Source organism: Macaca mulatta, chromosome 11, assembly GCF_049350105.2.
Source record: "Macaca mulatta isolate MMU2019108-1 chromosome 11, T2T-MMU8v2.0, whole genome shotgun sequence".
NCBI lineage: Eukaryota > Metazoa > Chordata > Mammalia > Primates > Cercopithecidae > Macaca > Macaca mulatta.
Window position 1 is genome coordinate 99614701 of NC_133416.1, and position 15371 is coordinate 99630071.

The window sequence follows — 15371 nt, forward strand, 5'->3', positions numbered from 1 at the left end:
TATACTTAAAAAGAAAAATGAATACTTTATAATGTTCCCTAATTCCGAATGTTCACATATTATGCTGGTAATTGTTTTCTCCCAATCATTCTGAATTGATGAAGTCTCACTAAAGAAATGAGCCTGCATTTATATATCTTTGTAGTCCTTTCCAGCTGTGGCTCGCAAAACCAATTACTTGGCATTAATTCATCACATATAGGCTTTTCCATTAGAAAAAGGATACTTTTTTTCAAATTGTCAGTGACTGTCATTGTATAAACAAATTTAAAGTCCGCTAACAAATGAATCACTAATGTGCAAAAGACCTTGTTCAGGGCCATCACCAGACAGAAGGGGCAGCTTTAATGGATTCCGGATATTCTCCTACACTTGCCCCAGTATTTTCACGTGTGTTTGATTACCACACTTTCCTTTAATTAGTTCTCTCATGCCTGCACTAGGGATTACAGAAGCTGGATTTAAAAACTGCCATTGGCTAGGGATTACAGAAGCTGGATTTAAAAACTGCCATTGGCTGGGCACAGTGGCTCACATCTGTAATCTCACCACTTTGGAAGGCCAAGGCTGGAGGATGGCTGAAGCCCAGGAATCTGAGACCAGCCTGGGCAACATAGTGAGACCTCGTCTCTAACAACAACAACGACAAAAAAGCCAGGTGTGGTGGCATGCTCCTTTAGTCCCAGCTGCTCAGGGGGCTGAGGCAGAATAATTTTTTGAGTCCAGGAGTTGGAGGCTGCAGTGAACTATTGTTACGTCACTGCACTCCAGCCTGGGTGACAAAGCAAGACCCTCTAAAAAAAAAAAAAAAAAAAAAAAGAAGAAGAAGGAGGAGGAGGAGGAGGAGAAGGAGAAGGGAAAAGAAAATTGTCATAAACGTTTTCTTTGGCTTTTACCTGAATTTTCTCCTTTTGCTTGGCCTCAGTTGGTAACCCTGCACCCCAGTAATGACCTTCACCCACTTCACATGCATTCTAAGCTGACTTTTGATTCAGATTCATGCCACCCTAGACTCTACTTGTCAGTATAGGGAGTTTATCAACCTTTCCTGAAGGACTGAGTCCACAAAGAAACTTAGAAAAAAATTATCAGTTCCAGGAGCTGAGGCTAGGTTTCCAGAATGATTACCAATTCCTCTCCACAAAGAATGCTGGTTTTCCTCAAAGATCAATGAGCAAATTTGATCACTGGCAGTAAGTTGATTTTTGGTATAGCGTCTCTTGGGGTCTCCATAATTCTCAAAGAAAGATCTTTAAAAAGAAATACTTTATGTATCCATTCATGTATTTTTTAAAAGGGTGGTTATAACAGGAGGGAGAAAGTGATTGCAGGTGAAATAAAGAGCTGTCAAATGGACAATGAATTTAAAGAACAGTGCCAGGATCTCAGTGTAAGCTCTATTTTAAAATTTATACATGTAAATATCCAAATACCTATTTTATAGAGAATCAGGTCCTCCTCTGTCTTCTCCTGATCATATAACTTGGCTGGATAACTTGCAGGTTCTGCACCTAGGGCAGAACAATTCAGAGGGATTTCATGGATTCACAATTGGTCCAAAGTATACTGCTTTCCACTCTACTGGGTTCTCATTCATTCATTCATGCATTCAACTTATATAGATGCTGTTGATGCCTGGCCATATCCCCTTGTCCTTGCCACTAGAGTGCATGCCGGTGGGACTTCTAACTGTCAGAACCTGCATTTCTTTGCCTGAGTCCTTTCTCTGGCCCCAAAGTTGCTTGACTGCTCCATGGAACGGCTGAAAGCACTGAGAATTAGCATCCTCCCACCCTACCCTAGACGCCCTCAAGCAGTGAGAGATGGAACTGGTATGTAAATATCCACTGAATGGGATAACTCTGGAGTGTGTGTTAATATTGGTTACCCAGTAAGACTGAGCTCCAGCGGCCCACTCTTTCCTGACTGCCTTCCCTTCTGTGCTCACTAACCCACTTTCCTACTGTACTGTCATCTTTATCTCCAGAGTAAACTTCTCATACTTGAGCCATTGTTTTGGGTCTACTTCTGTGTACAACTAGGATACAACTGACCAGCATTTACTGAGCTTCTACTGTGAGTTCAGTATTTAGTTGGGGAGGAGTACATCTGAATGAATAATTCCAAAGTGATAATTACAATGGTAGATACCACACAGGGTTTTTCAGAGCATGCGGGAGGGAATTCACCTGGTTTGGTGAGACTTTAAGGATAGAGGAACTGAGCAGAGATGTGAGGTCAGATAATTGTGCAAAATCACTGTTGTCTTTACATCCAGCTGCAGAACCTGTAGACACTTCAAAGTCATCATGTTTCAACTGAACACATGATCACAACAAGCTTTTCTTCTTGTGTGTCATCTCCTGATTAATGGCATCTTCATTCACTTAGTCATTCAAATTGGAAATATTTGCATTATCTTTCTTATCGGCCACGTCACAAAACTTAAATATGACTTATAAAAAAGTTAACCCTACACAGCTCAGTGTCACCTCGATGATCACACTGGTCTCTTTTCCCAGGCATGACAAGTACATATTTTCCTAAGGGAATATAACATTCTTATGTCCCTTGCAACATGAGCAGCCCTCAGCAGTCATGTTTTGTGCCCTATAAACCCCTTCTACTGAGCCACAGATGATTATGCCACGGATTACCACCTTCCCCATGCACAGCAACCCATGGACTGGCCAGTGACCTATTAGACAGCATGGCATGACGAGATGGGATGGGCCCATTGGACTCTTTCTCTTGGAATTTCAAACAGTAAATACTGAGAGGATGAGGCAATAGAGTGGGAATTAAAGCAAAAGAATGTTGTGAGACAGAATCATGGCCCGGAGGAATGATGGGAAAGTGAAGTTCTAAGGGAGTAAAAATTTTGAGTTGGAAGAAGGTATGAGGGAGATGCAGAAGACAGAGGAAGCCAGTGAATGAGGAGAAAGGTGAGAAGCAGGTGCAGAAACAGGCCGATGAAATGCCGGTGGTGGACCTCCCAAGTGAAGGTGCTGGCAGCCTGGCTCCTCTGTGATTCCAGCTCTTCCTGTGGCTCGGTTTCCACACAAATACCCTGTGTGGATGTCTATCATTGTCATGATCACTTTGTAATTATCCATTCACATGTGGTTCTCCCCAGCTGAATACTGAACTCACAGTAGGAGCTCAATACATAGGAGCCTTTACAGCCAATGAATACTTTGCATATTTATCCTGACAACAAACCTATTATTTTTACCATTAACAACACTAATAGAGAAACTCCTAAATTTTCCCTGCCCCCTATCCTGTTTGTCTCCTACCAAATATCCCATTGCCATCTGAATGATCTACCTAAAATGCAGATTTAATCACCTAACTCCCCTGTACCTCTGCTCTGTATTCACAGGGCACCGAAATAGGTACATTCTCTCCACCTTGGTGTCTTGTGCCTGCTCTCGTCTCTGCCTGAAATTCTTTCTCTCCCTTGACTGCTTTACCTGTGGTATTGTCTACCTATTTAACTGTACATCATTCTACAAGATTGGATCTAGATCTTCATCTTGGAAGCCTTCTATGGCCTCCCAAGGATAACTGAGTTCTTCTGCCTTTGTCCTCATTTGATTTTATTTTTATTTATTTATTTATTTAATTTTTGAGATGGAATTTGGTTCTCGTCATCCAGGCTGGAGTGCAATGGTGCGATCTTAGCTCACTGCAACCTCCATCTCCCGGGTTCCTTGTCCTCATTTTAAATAGGCATCCCTGGGACCTCTGGGGTTACTAAAGTTTGGAAACTACCCCACTGAACTTTAAACTCCTCAAGGGCAGGCATCATCTATTACTCTTCCTTGTATTACCTCTATCTGGCACATGGTAGGTAATGAACTGAAAAACAGTTCATTGCTTTTGAGCCATAGGTTAGCCTTCTGTAACTCCTGCTATGTGTAACCTTAAAAAAAAAAAAAAAAAAAAAACCTGAGACAGGGTCTCACTCTGTCACCTAGGCTAGAGTGCAGTGGCATAATCGCAGCTCAAGTGATCTCCCCACAGTCTCCTGAGTAGATGGGACTACAGGTACCTATCACCACGCTCAGCTAATTATTGTATTTTTTGTAGAGATAGGGTTTTGCCATGTTGCCCAGGCTGGTCTCGAACTCCTGGGCTCAAGAGATCCACCTGCCTAGGCTGGGATTACAGGCATGAGTCACTGCTTCTGGCCTTAGGTGTAACTTTTTACAAATGCAGGAGCTCAGAATCCAGCCTTTTTCACCACCCTATCTACCCTACCCCAGCTCCTAACCCAGGGCCCTGGCACGTGATGGACACTTAATAAACACTTTTTCACTGACTGAAAGAAAAGATGGTCTACAGAAGCAGCAGGGCAGAAATGCAGCCAAAGCATCAATAAGATTAGCACAAGGACTGTTCAGTTACTCAGGAGGAGATGCTAAGGAAGAGCAAGAGCTGGCAATGCTCTGCTGTTCCTTTGTAGAAATCCTTGATGTGGGCTGTGAAATGTCAAATCCAGATTTGATTAAGCACAACTCCAAATCCCTAAGGCAAGTGTGTATCCACGGTCTTAATGTAATTATTGGAGCCACCTCCGTCTGCTACACACTTTCAAAAGGGCTGAGCTAGCACCCCATCCATTGATACCGACTGCTACAAAATGAGGCCTGCAATTAATTCATCACGTCCCAGGCAGATAATGCCTAAAAAGCTTCATCTGGCTCCTTCCTGAAAATTGAAGCATTAAATTGAACAAACAAACAAAAAATCCCTCTGATCTACTGAAAATTCAGGAGGAAGGGCGGATCCTAACAGCCACAATGAAAATCAAAGCTTTGCTTCTTTTGTTGTCTGTTTTGGAATTTTCCACTTCCTCCTTCAAATGATAACCTATCAATTTTCAGTTCAACTATATTTTAAATTTTTTTAAGGCAGAAGCCAATAAACAACATGAACTGTTACAAGGGCAACGGACTTCTAGTAGAATGAGTCAGTGGATACAAGTGGGAACTTGGCTTCCCTTGCTTATACACACTTGAGGTTTGGGCAAAAACATCAGGCCAAAACCTCGTCTGGATTCAGAGTAGGCACATTCAGATCGATCAGATCAAACCCAAATGCCACAGCTTCACTGGAGCAGCCCAGATATTTCCCCACTGCATTCTCAGAGGGAAGAGGGATGAGGGCATCTGCTCCCAAGCTCAACCACAACCCAGAGCTCCACTTTGTTCTGTGAAATTCAGAACACATTTGTTCCTCCTCTCTTTCTTTTTTCTTTCAAAATGTTCTCCTGCCCTTTACTTAGGGTCTGGATGGAATCAAACTCCTGAGGGCCAAAGACACCAGGGGAAAGGCTGCTCTATTGTGAAATCCAATCTGAGTGAAAGCAAGATGGATCAGCAATCTTTTGACCTCACCCAATGGCAAAGTCTAAACTGATCCACATGGTTTAGAGAACTTGGAAAAGATCTGATGAGTTGTCATACCACTAACACTTGAGTTTTGTTTGTCATTCTGTGTAGAAATGATTCTGGAGTTTTTTCAAATTTCTGGAGCTTCTTAAAGCAAGACCAACAAGTTTCTGGGTGACCTTAGAACCAATTCATGTTTCTGCAACTCTTGAGATCAGCCCAGGCCAGATATTTAGAGGCTATAATGTCATACCACTAACACTTGAGTTTTGTTTGTCGTCCTATATATAGATGATTCCAGAGTTTTTTCAAATTTCTGGAGCTTCTTAAAACAAGACCAACAAGTTTCTGGTGACCTTGGAACCAATCCATGTTTCTGGGATTCTTGAGATCAGCCCAGGCCAGATATTTAGAGGCTATAATGGACACTATTGGATCAATCTGCACTAGACTCACCACAAGAGATAGATCATTTCCAAACCAACATCTAGCATGGGGGAGTGGGGAAGTAAGTGAATTTTCACTATCTTTTGGTTCCTGTTTCAAGAGCTAATCCCAGACATGGCAGTGACATTAAGGCTTGAATTCTTGCAAAAGCTGCGACTAGAAGGACTGGCTTACATATGACAGCAGTTTTTATGCACAAATTGTATTAGACATAGACTGTATCTTTCAGGAACTTCCTTGCCTAAAAGCACCCATTGCCTCATTCTCTCTAGAGCTACATATGAAATCTAAACTCACATAAATCCCTTCCAGCTTGCACTCATCTTCCCTTTCATCTTCTCCCTATCCTTGCCATGCATTCTACCCTCTGGACCAAAGACTGACACAGTTTTTTTTCTACAAAGAGAGAGCCAAATGCTAAATATTTTGGGTCTCTAGTTCATGTATTCTCTGTCATACGTACTCAACTCTGCTGTTGTAGACAAAAGCACTCATAGACAATATATGCACAAATGAGCATGGCTATGTTTCAATAAAACTTTATTTACAGAAACAGTGGTTGGGCATAGTGGCTCATGCCTGTAATCTTAGCACTTTGGGAGGCCAAGGTGGGTGGATCACTTGAGCCCCGGAGTTGGTGACTAACCTGGGCAACATGCAAAAACTCCATCTCTACTAAAAATATTAAAGGTAATGGCAAAAACCACCACTGCTTTTGAACCAACCTAATAGAAAAATTAGCTGGGCGTGGTGGTGTGCACCTGTGGTCCCAGCTAGTTGAAGAGCTGAGGTAGGAGGATGGCCTAAGCCCAGGAGTTGGAGATCGCAGTGAGCTGTGATCACGCGACTGCACTCCAGCCTGGGTGACAGAGAGAGACCCTGTTTCACAAAGGAGGAGGAGGAGGAAGAGGAGGAGAAATGCACAGTAAAGAGAAAGAGGTGTTATTTTAGAGTGCTTAGGAAAGGCCACTTTGAAGAGGCCATATGGGAGTAAAGATAAATATAAAGCATGAGTTCAAGTTATGTGGATATGACAGGTCGGGAAAATATTCCAGGCAGAGAGAAAAGCAAGTGCACATGTTTGGTATACTGGAAGAAGAGAAAGGAGGCCAGTTGGGTTGGAGTCCAGGGAATGAATGGAAGTTGAGACCGAAGAGGTAGATGTGGGTAAAATTGTGTATGTCCTTGCAGGCTGTGGAACATACTTTGATTTTTATTCTTAATGAGACTGGAAACCACTGAAAGAAGAGTGACATGATCTGCCTTCTTGTTTACTGAGATGACCCTAGCAGCCATGTGAAATAGACTTTAGGAAGTAAATGCAGAGAGACCTAATAAGAGGCTATTGTACTTATCCACATGACAAATGATGTCCAGGGTGATCAGAGTAGAGGGGCTAAGAGTTGTCAGATTCTGAATATATGTTGAAGGCAGAGATGAAAAGTAGAGTTGGAAGGAAGTATGGCAAGGAGGAGCCAAAATTTTTTACCTGATTAGGTAGGAAAATGTAGTTTTCCTTTATTGAGATGGTGAAGACTATAGAAGAAACAGATGAGTGGAAGTAATCAAGATTTTTTTTTTTAATGATGATATGTTGGATCTCTCAGTGGAAATGTTAAGTAGGTAGTTAAGTAAGTACTTTGGAGTTTAGTAGCAATGTCATGGGTAGAGGTATATAGTTGGGAGTTACCTGAAATAGATGGTGCTTAAAGCCGTGAAATGAGGTTGGAGGATCAATTGGGAGAAGTGAGAAAAGAAATCAGGGACTGAGCTCTGGGACACTCAAATGTTTTGAGAGTGGGAAGATGAAGAAGAGCTAACAACAACAGCAACAAACTTATAAAGAGTGACTAGTGAGACAGGAAGTGAAGTGAGAGTGACCTCTCAGGGGGCTAAGTGAAGAAAGTGTCTCAAGAAGGAGGAAATGAGCGACTGTGGGAAATATTGCTAACATATTGAGCAAGATAAGGACTGAGACATGACCCAGATTGAGTATCATGGGAGCCATTGTTGACTTTGACAAGAACAGTTTGAGGAGGGGTAAAGATAAAAGCCTGTGTGGAGTGTATATAACAGAGAATGGGAAGGGCCCAAATGGTATCTTCAGTCTGGGATCCCAAAATACTTTATACTCTATGATAACATTTTTCATAATGAGAATTATTGGCTTACATAGTGATCTTAGTGAGCAATTTAAATGTTGAACCATTTATAAAATTATTAATCATCTTTTACATGTTATTTTTGTTTTTCACACTCCACAACACAACACTAGGCACCTTGTACATACTCATTAAATGTTTGTTAAATGAATATGACATTGTAATTTAAGAAGGAAAGGTTTCATATAAATGAATATGAGTGCCATTTTGACTGGAAAAAGTAATACTTAAAAACAGAAGTGTAAAAGGGTGGAATGAGTACTAAGTGCTATATAGTATTCTGACACTATAGATATTTGGTTATACCCTGACCACGTTACTTCTCTTTCGATTCTTTCAATTATATATATATCATCCTCTATAGCATATAGTGAGATCCCTCAGGAGAACTAGTCCAATTTTACCAAAAACGATCGTGGGGCTCTGGAGGAGTTAGGAAATTTGCCCTCATTCTGTAGATTGTGTATATTTGGTAAAAGAGTCCATAAATTTGTATCACTGCTACCTTTTGAGGTTCCAATGTTACTAATTCACCATAATTGTAAAAAAACTCCAAAAATTTTCACTTCCTTATCTTTTAGTTAAAGATCCACTTAAAAAAGTGAGAATTACTACAATGACTTACTTTGAGATCTGAATAACATTGGATTGATTAATTCTCTCTGTTGCAATGATTATTTGAGCATTCAGTCCTTAGAGTCATGACTATTAAAGCACAGAAGCACAAATTATTACATGATGATTAAAGTGTCTTTGTAGATATACTGCTCAATAAAATTAACACTGAGATCTGAAACACCGTGTTCAAAAGTCAAATGATTTTTCCAAGCTGAAAAGGGAACCTCATTTTAGCAGATAAAAGTTGCAATACTTATTATCTCTGAGTAAGGATTAGTTAGTGTAGTCAGTTACTGAAAATTAGTGATCTGACTATATTGTATTTATTTAATATAGGAAGAAGTCTTTATAAATGTTGGGTGAGTCATTTCATAAGACTAAAGCCAAGCAAAATTAGAGCCCTCCTGGTTGAAGGTATTTTTATTGCAATGAGAAGGTTTCTTTCTGAGTATTAGACACACAAGTGTGGTCTAACTTTGGCGTGGAAAGTAAGTCATGAATTCTAAGGCAAAGACTCTTAATTTCTTGAATATGTAATGCCATAGACATATTTAAATACATTTACTATAAGAAGCCAAAAACATATGCAATCAAGGAAATTAAGTAGAGGCAATTGAATATTTTTTTCCTTTACATTCCACTTGTCAATGATCTCAAGGACCAAATACCTGTTCTTTATACAAAGGGCATATATTTTTTTTCGGTTTTACAGAGAAATAACCTATAGAAAACTACTATGAGTTACTCTTTAGTCTCTAGTGAGTTTCCTATTTTGTAGGCCATAAATTTAATAGGCTGTAATGCTATTCAAACAACACAGATACTTAATATACCATGAAAAGCCCATAAGTTATGGGAAATTATGAAAATGTCTCAATGCTGTGGTCACAAAAGTGAACAATCTTCTTGACAGGAACTTCAAAGGTAAAATTAAATTACATTTCCCACTTATTTCTGAGGCATTGACTGGTAACTTTAGTCTCCTGTGATTTCACCCATGCTTCTCCTAGAGATGATGTTCTATCCAGCCAGCCAACAATTCTCAAGCAGAGTGGCTCTAGAAACTCAGCTCTTGAAAACATCACGGAGCTTTATCAGTGATAAGGCCAAGAGGTTGCAACTACTGTTATCTTTGGACACACAAAAGAATCACCTGGTCCAGGTCAGAAAGCACTTTTCTGGTATTCTTGCTGTCAGTATAATGTGCCATTTAATTAGGAGTCTGGTTTAAAGAGCGCACCTAGCAACAAAGCAATCAAATGACAAGCACACATTATCATGATTGATTTTGATAAATACAAATAACAGAGATTTTTCATTGTCATCTAATAATTATAATGATATAGATAATTCATTTTCATTTTAGAATTTGAAAAATACACAAAAAGATATACAGAATGAAATATGACAGTCAGCACTCAGCAGGAGGTTGTACAAACATGAATGAAGGAAGCTTCTGTTCTGTCTTTATGTTTCTTATTTTTACACTTTTTAAGGGAAAGGGAAAGTTTAAGAAATTTTATTTGTTAGACTTTAGAATTTTATACTTTCTCTACTAAAAGTAACAAGTCCATTATCTTCTCCAAAGAAATCATGACCACCAGTTGATAAAGAGGATCAGATGCTCACTCAGTGAATTTTTAGTGATTATAGACAGACACTGCGTCAAATTCAACAACTGGCTTTTAAATATGGCATTTCTTGTAATCACTCTTGAAAACAGGGTAACGAGATAGCATGCATTCTTTATTACATGGTCTCTCTGCAAACCAGGGTGTTCTCTGCTCTGTCTTGCCCTAGGTTTGAACAGTTCTGAACAGCCACCCTTCCTTTCTCCCCACCATTGTTCACATTCTATGCATGAATAAGAAATGCTCTCATTTCTTTCTTTCCTTGTTCTTTTGTTTCATCCTGCCAGTCTTCCTTTCCTCCTTCAAATATTTTCAAACTGGTAGTATGTTTTTTGAAAGGCAGTTTAGTATAGTGGTTAGTATAAAGGCTTGGAACTAAAGAGCCCTGGGTTTCAGTCTCAGGTCTGAGACTTGCTAATGGTGCTCCCTTGGGCAAGTCATTATACTTAACTCCAAGTATCAGATTTTTCATATATAAAATGGTGATATCCATAATTACTTCCATGGTTATTGTGGTGACTAGGATAATAAAATTAAGGGACTGAACAGAGTACAACATTAGTCATAGATATTATTATTGAAAAAAATTGACTTAGTAAAAACACATAGGAAACGTTAACATTATTTCATATAAATAATATTTGTAAGGACCTAACAGAGCCACTAACACGCTGCAAAATTAGCTCAAGACATTAATAGGAATGGAATACAGTCCTTTGACACCCAACTCTAGGCAAACCTCATTTAGCAAAGACACCCAGAAAAGACTGAGATAGAAAAAAAAAAATATATATATATATATACATATATATATATATATGTATGTATATATAGAGAGAGAGAGCAGCTAAGCTGGCATTTAAAAATTGTATATTTCTGCTCTTCATTTGACCCAAGAGCATATATTGGAGAGAATATTTGGCCTAACAAGCTGAGAATGGGTGGTATGGGTCAATTAAGGTTATAAAATAACACAAAGAGTAAATCCTTATCAGAGCTTTCTGCTTTACAATAGAGAGATTTAATCAGCTTAAATGGGCCTGGGTGTCTCTTCCTTACTCTTAGAAGAAGGAATCTTGCTTTATTCCAGCTATTTCCTGAAGAGAGCCCTTCTCCCTCCCTCAAGTATTTAGGCTAATTACAACTGGTGAGGTAGTTTCCAGGCTGAATAAGAAATCAAAAGGGAAGGGAAGGGGGGCGGGGGCAGTGGTGTGGATTTCAGAGAGAAAAATAACTTAAGAAAAAGTATGTTCTCAGAGGGGGGAAAATTAGAGAATTAGGTCACTGATTCAGAGCCAGGAAAAATCCACATAAGTGGAAATTGGAGCAATGAAAGTATTTCATATTAACACATGCAAAGGCTGAATGTGCCCAGCCCAGGGGATGTTCTTCTCCTTCCTGGACAGTGGCTAGAGGCTGAAAGACCTCTGGGCTTTTCTGTGTCTTATTCATTTGCTAATCAGCACCATTCCGCCAACAGCACACGTGGTCATGTATGCGGTGCCCTGGAAAACTCAAGGTCCACATAGCAATGATTATAATCAAAACCACTGGAGACGCTCATTTCAGCTTCTAGAATATCAAGCTTCAAAGGCAGACATGCCTCCAATGAAAACCAGCACTTTCTTTTGCTTTCTTTCTTTTCCCTTTTTTTCTTTTCTTTTTTTTAAGTTCTGTTAAGTCTAGAGTTTTAGATTCAAGTATTCGACAATTATATATCAACAGAGACAGAATCCATTTTGCCTAATGCAAAGATATAAATGGTTAAAAGGGCAGGCAAAGTGTCATATGTCAGCAGATACTAGTTGAGGTTAAACTCTGCTGATGTGACTAGAATACTGACATCTCAGTTAAAGTCAATATCTAGAAATTGGTGGTGTGGCTTGGAATATATATGTCCTTAATGACTTTCCAGTATAATACGAAAATACCAAATAGTACTCCACACGTCTGAGAATCATAAACTCCTTTCCCTCATGCTTTTGCCAAAAACTGTCAAACCCTTATTGTTATCCAAATTTTAGTTGAAAATAGAATGAAGCACAAAATACAATCCTAAAAATCTTGCCCCCCACCAAGAAAAGCTGTACTTTCCTTTAATTATAAGGCTAATTAGGTTGCAACTGACGAATTACTGGGCCTAAATTTGGGGGGCGAAGTCCTATTATATTGCTCAGGACGAACAAGAGGAGTGTTCTTTTATTTACCTGTTTACTCATTTGTCTCTAATTGCTGTGTTCTTCTTTATTTACCTTTCTGCAGCTTGCCCAACCTCATATGGCATGTTGTAGTTGACTTGGAAGGGGCAATTTTCATTTTCTTTTGGTTATCTCGTTAATCCGGGATATTAATGCCTTGCTAAAGTCTTATTACTCTGTTTTAGCTCAGTTTGACTTTCTAACTTGGTATATAGCACTTATGATTCTGGCTAGATCAGTGATTCTGAACCCTAGTTCTATGTGATAATTTAAGGAAGAGCTTTTGAAATACACCAATCCCTGGGCCTAATCCCTGACCAATCAAGTAATATTATGTGGACCAGGGGTCTGGGAGCTAACCAGTACCCTTTAATACAAAAATGGCAAAACTCTGTCCCACATACTGTGTTAGATGTTTATTGCTGTGTAACAAACTGTCCCAATACTAATGACTTAAAACAATGATGATTTACTATTTTCCATCATTCTGTGAGTCAGGGATTTGGGCAGGGCTTAGCTGGCTGGTTCCATATGACGTCACCTAGAGTCATTCAGCTGCATTCAACCAGTAACTGGATTGGGCCTGAAGGTCCAATAAGGCTTCACTCACTTGACTGGCACCTCAGTGATCTTCCACCTCCACTCTACATGACTATGCTGGGCTTCCTTACAGTATGGTGATCTCAGGCTGGAAAGACATTTTAGACGGAGGCTGGCTTCCAAAAGAAAGGATGCAAAAACTGTTGGCCCCTTCCAAGGCATAGCTTGAGAAAATCCTAAATCATTTCTTCCAATTTCTATTTGTCAAAGCAAGTCCTGAGGCTAGGCCAGATTCAAGAAGAGGGGAAATCAACTCTTCCTCTTGATGTGAGGAGTAGCACGCACATACAAGGTCTGAGGAATTGCTGGTCATCACACTTAAGAGACTATAGAACACATGCCACCAGTTCCTGATCTCAAAGCCACGGCAGACATTTCTAACCCAACATGGTGGTTTCCCCTGTTGGTCCTGGGTATAGTCTGAGTTCTTCTCAATACTGCATGACATGGTTTAGCTGTGTCCCCACCCAAATCTCATCTTGAATTATAGCTCCCTTAATCCCCACATGTCTTGGAAGGTACCCAGTGGGAGGTTATTGAATCATGGGGTTATTTCCCATGCTATTCTTGTGACAGTGAATAAATCTCATGAGATCCGATGGTTTTATAAAAGGCAGTTCCCCTACACACTCTCTCTTGCTTGCCACCATGTAAGACATGCCTTTGTTCCTCCTTTGCCTTCTGCCATGTTGTGAGGCCTCCCCAGCCATGTGGAACTGTGGGTCCATTAAACCTCTTTTTCTTTATAACTTACCGAGTCTTGGATAAGTCTTTATTAGCAGCATGAGAACAGACTAACATACTGCACCTCATCGGTCACTGTCAGTAGATAGGAGTTGCCACAAAGTTTAAATTGTTCAACAAATCTGCTCTGTTGGAAAGAGCTGAAGTTCTATTCTTTCCCTACTGTGGCTTATGAAACAGAGTATTGGTATTCTTCTGAAAGACCAGGAAGGTGCCAGTAGGACCCATGGCCCTGCCTGTGAAGACAGTCAGGCTCATGAGTTTCACTGTAATCCTGTGAAGTAGGAATGGCAAGTTTGAAAAAAAAATTTTTTCCTGGTTTGCAAATGGAGAAATTGAGGTGGACTGAACTCAAGGCACCATTTTAGGTGCTACAAAGGACACAAAACTTTCTTAGACATTGTTGCAATTCTCAGTATCATTTTCTGGCAGAAGAAAGGCATTTAAACAACTAACTCTAATACTTAACAGAATGAAATGAAGGTTGTCAGAGAAGTATGGACAAAATGATTCTGTAAGTCAAAGACAGGAAAAATTAAATCCAACAAGAGGATCTGGCTGTATTTCATGGGGAACAAGGATGATAGCAGGATAGATGCTTCAGGAAAAAAATGATCTGAACATCAGAGAATTAAGAGAAACACTGGGAAAATAGAGCAAGTCATAATTTTTTTTTTGTAAAAATATTTCCTTTATGATTATACTATAAAGAAAAAGATGTCATTTCATGCCATTATGTATTTTGGTTGCAAATTTATTCTCCTCCGCCCCACAGAAAAAACATTTCTGGGTTAGTTTATTCCTTTTTAGTGCCAAGTATTCCTGCATAATTATATATCTATACTATGCTTTAAATACGTATAATATGTGTGTGTGAGAGAGAGAGAGAGAGAGAGAGTGTGTGTGTGTGTGTGTGTGCGTGTGTGTGTGTGTGTGTATTTCAGACAGGGTCTTCTCTGTTACCCAGGCCGGAGTTCAGTGGCATGATTACAGCTCACCACAATTTTGAACTCCCAGGCTCAAGCAGTCTTCCCACCTCAGCCTCCCAGGTAGCTGAGGCCACAGGTGCATGCCACCACACACATTTAATTTTTTTAAACAAATTTTGTAATGACAGGGACTCACTATGTTTTCCAGGCTGGTCTCAAACTCCTGAGCTAAAACCATCTTCCTGCCTCAGCCTCCCAAAGTCCAAAATCCTGGAATTATAGGTGTGAGCCGCTGTGCTCAGCTAAAAAAAAAAAAAAAAAAAAAAAAAAAAAAAAAAAAAAAAATTCTGTATTTTAATAAAGTCAGTTTTATAATTCTAGTTTTGTTTTTCAAAATGAACATCCAATCAAACCTATTATATTTCACAATTTTACTATAAAATTTAGGACTGCTTTTAGTTGATTTATAAGTGACATTTTTCTGCCACCAATTATTTCTGAGTAATAAAATTAATGTATGAGAATTTGCTATCATAGTGTGAATGCTTAATAAATGTTAATCATTTATTATTTTAAGTAAACTTTGTGTTTTAGAACATTTTAGATTTACAGGAAAATTATGAAGATAATACAGAATAGCCAT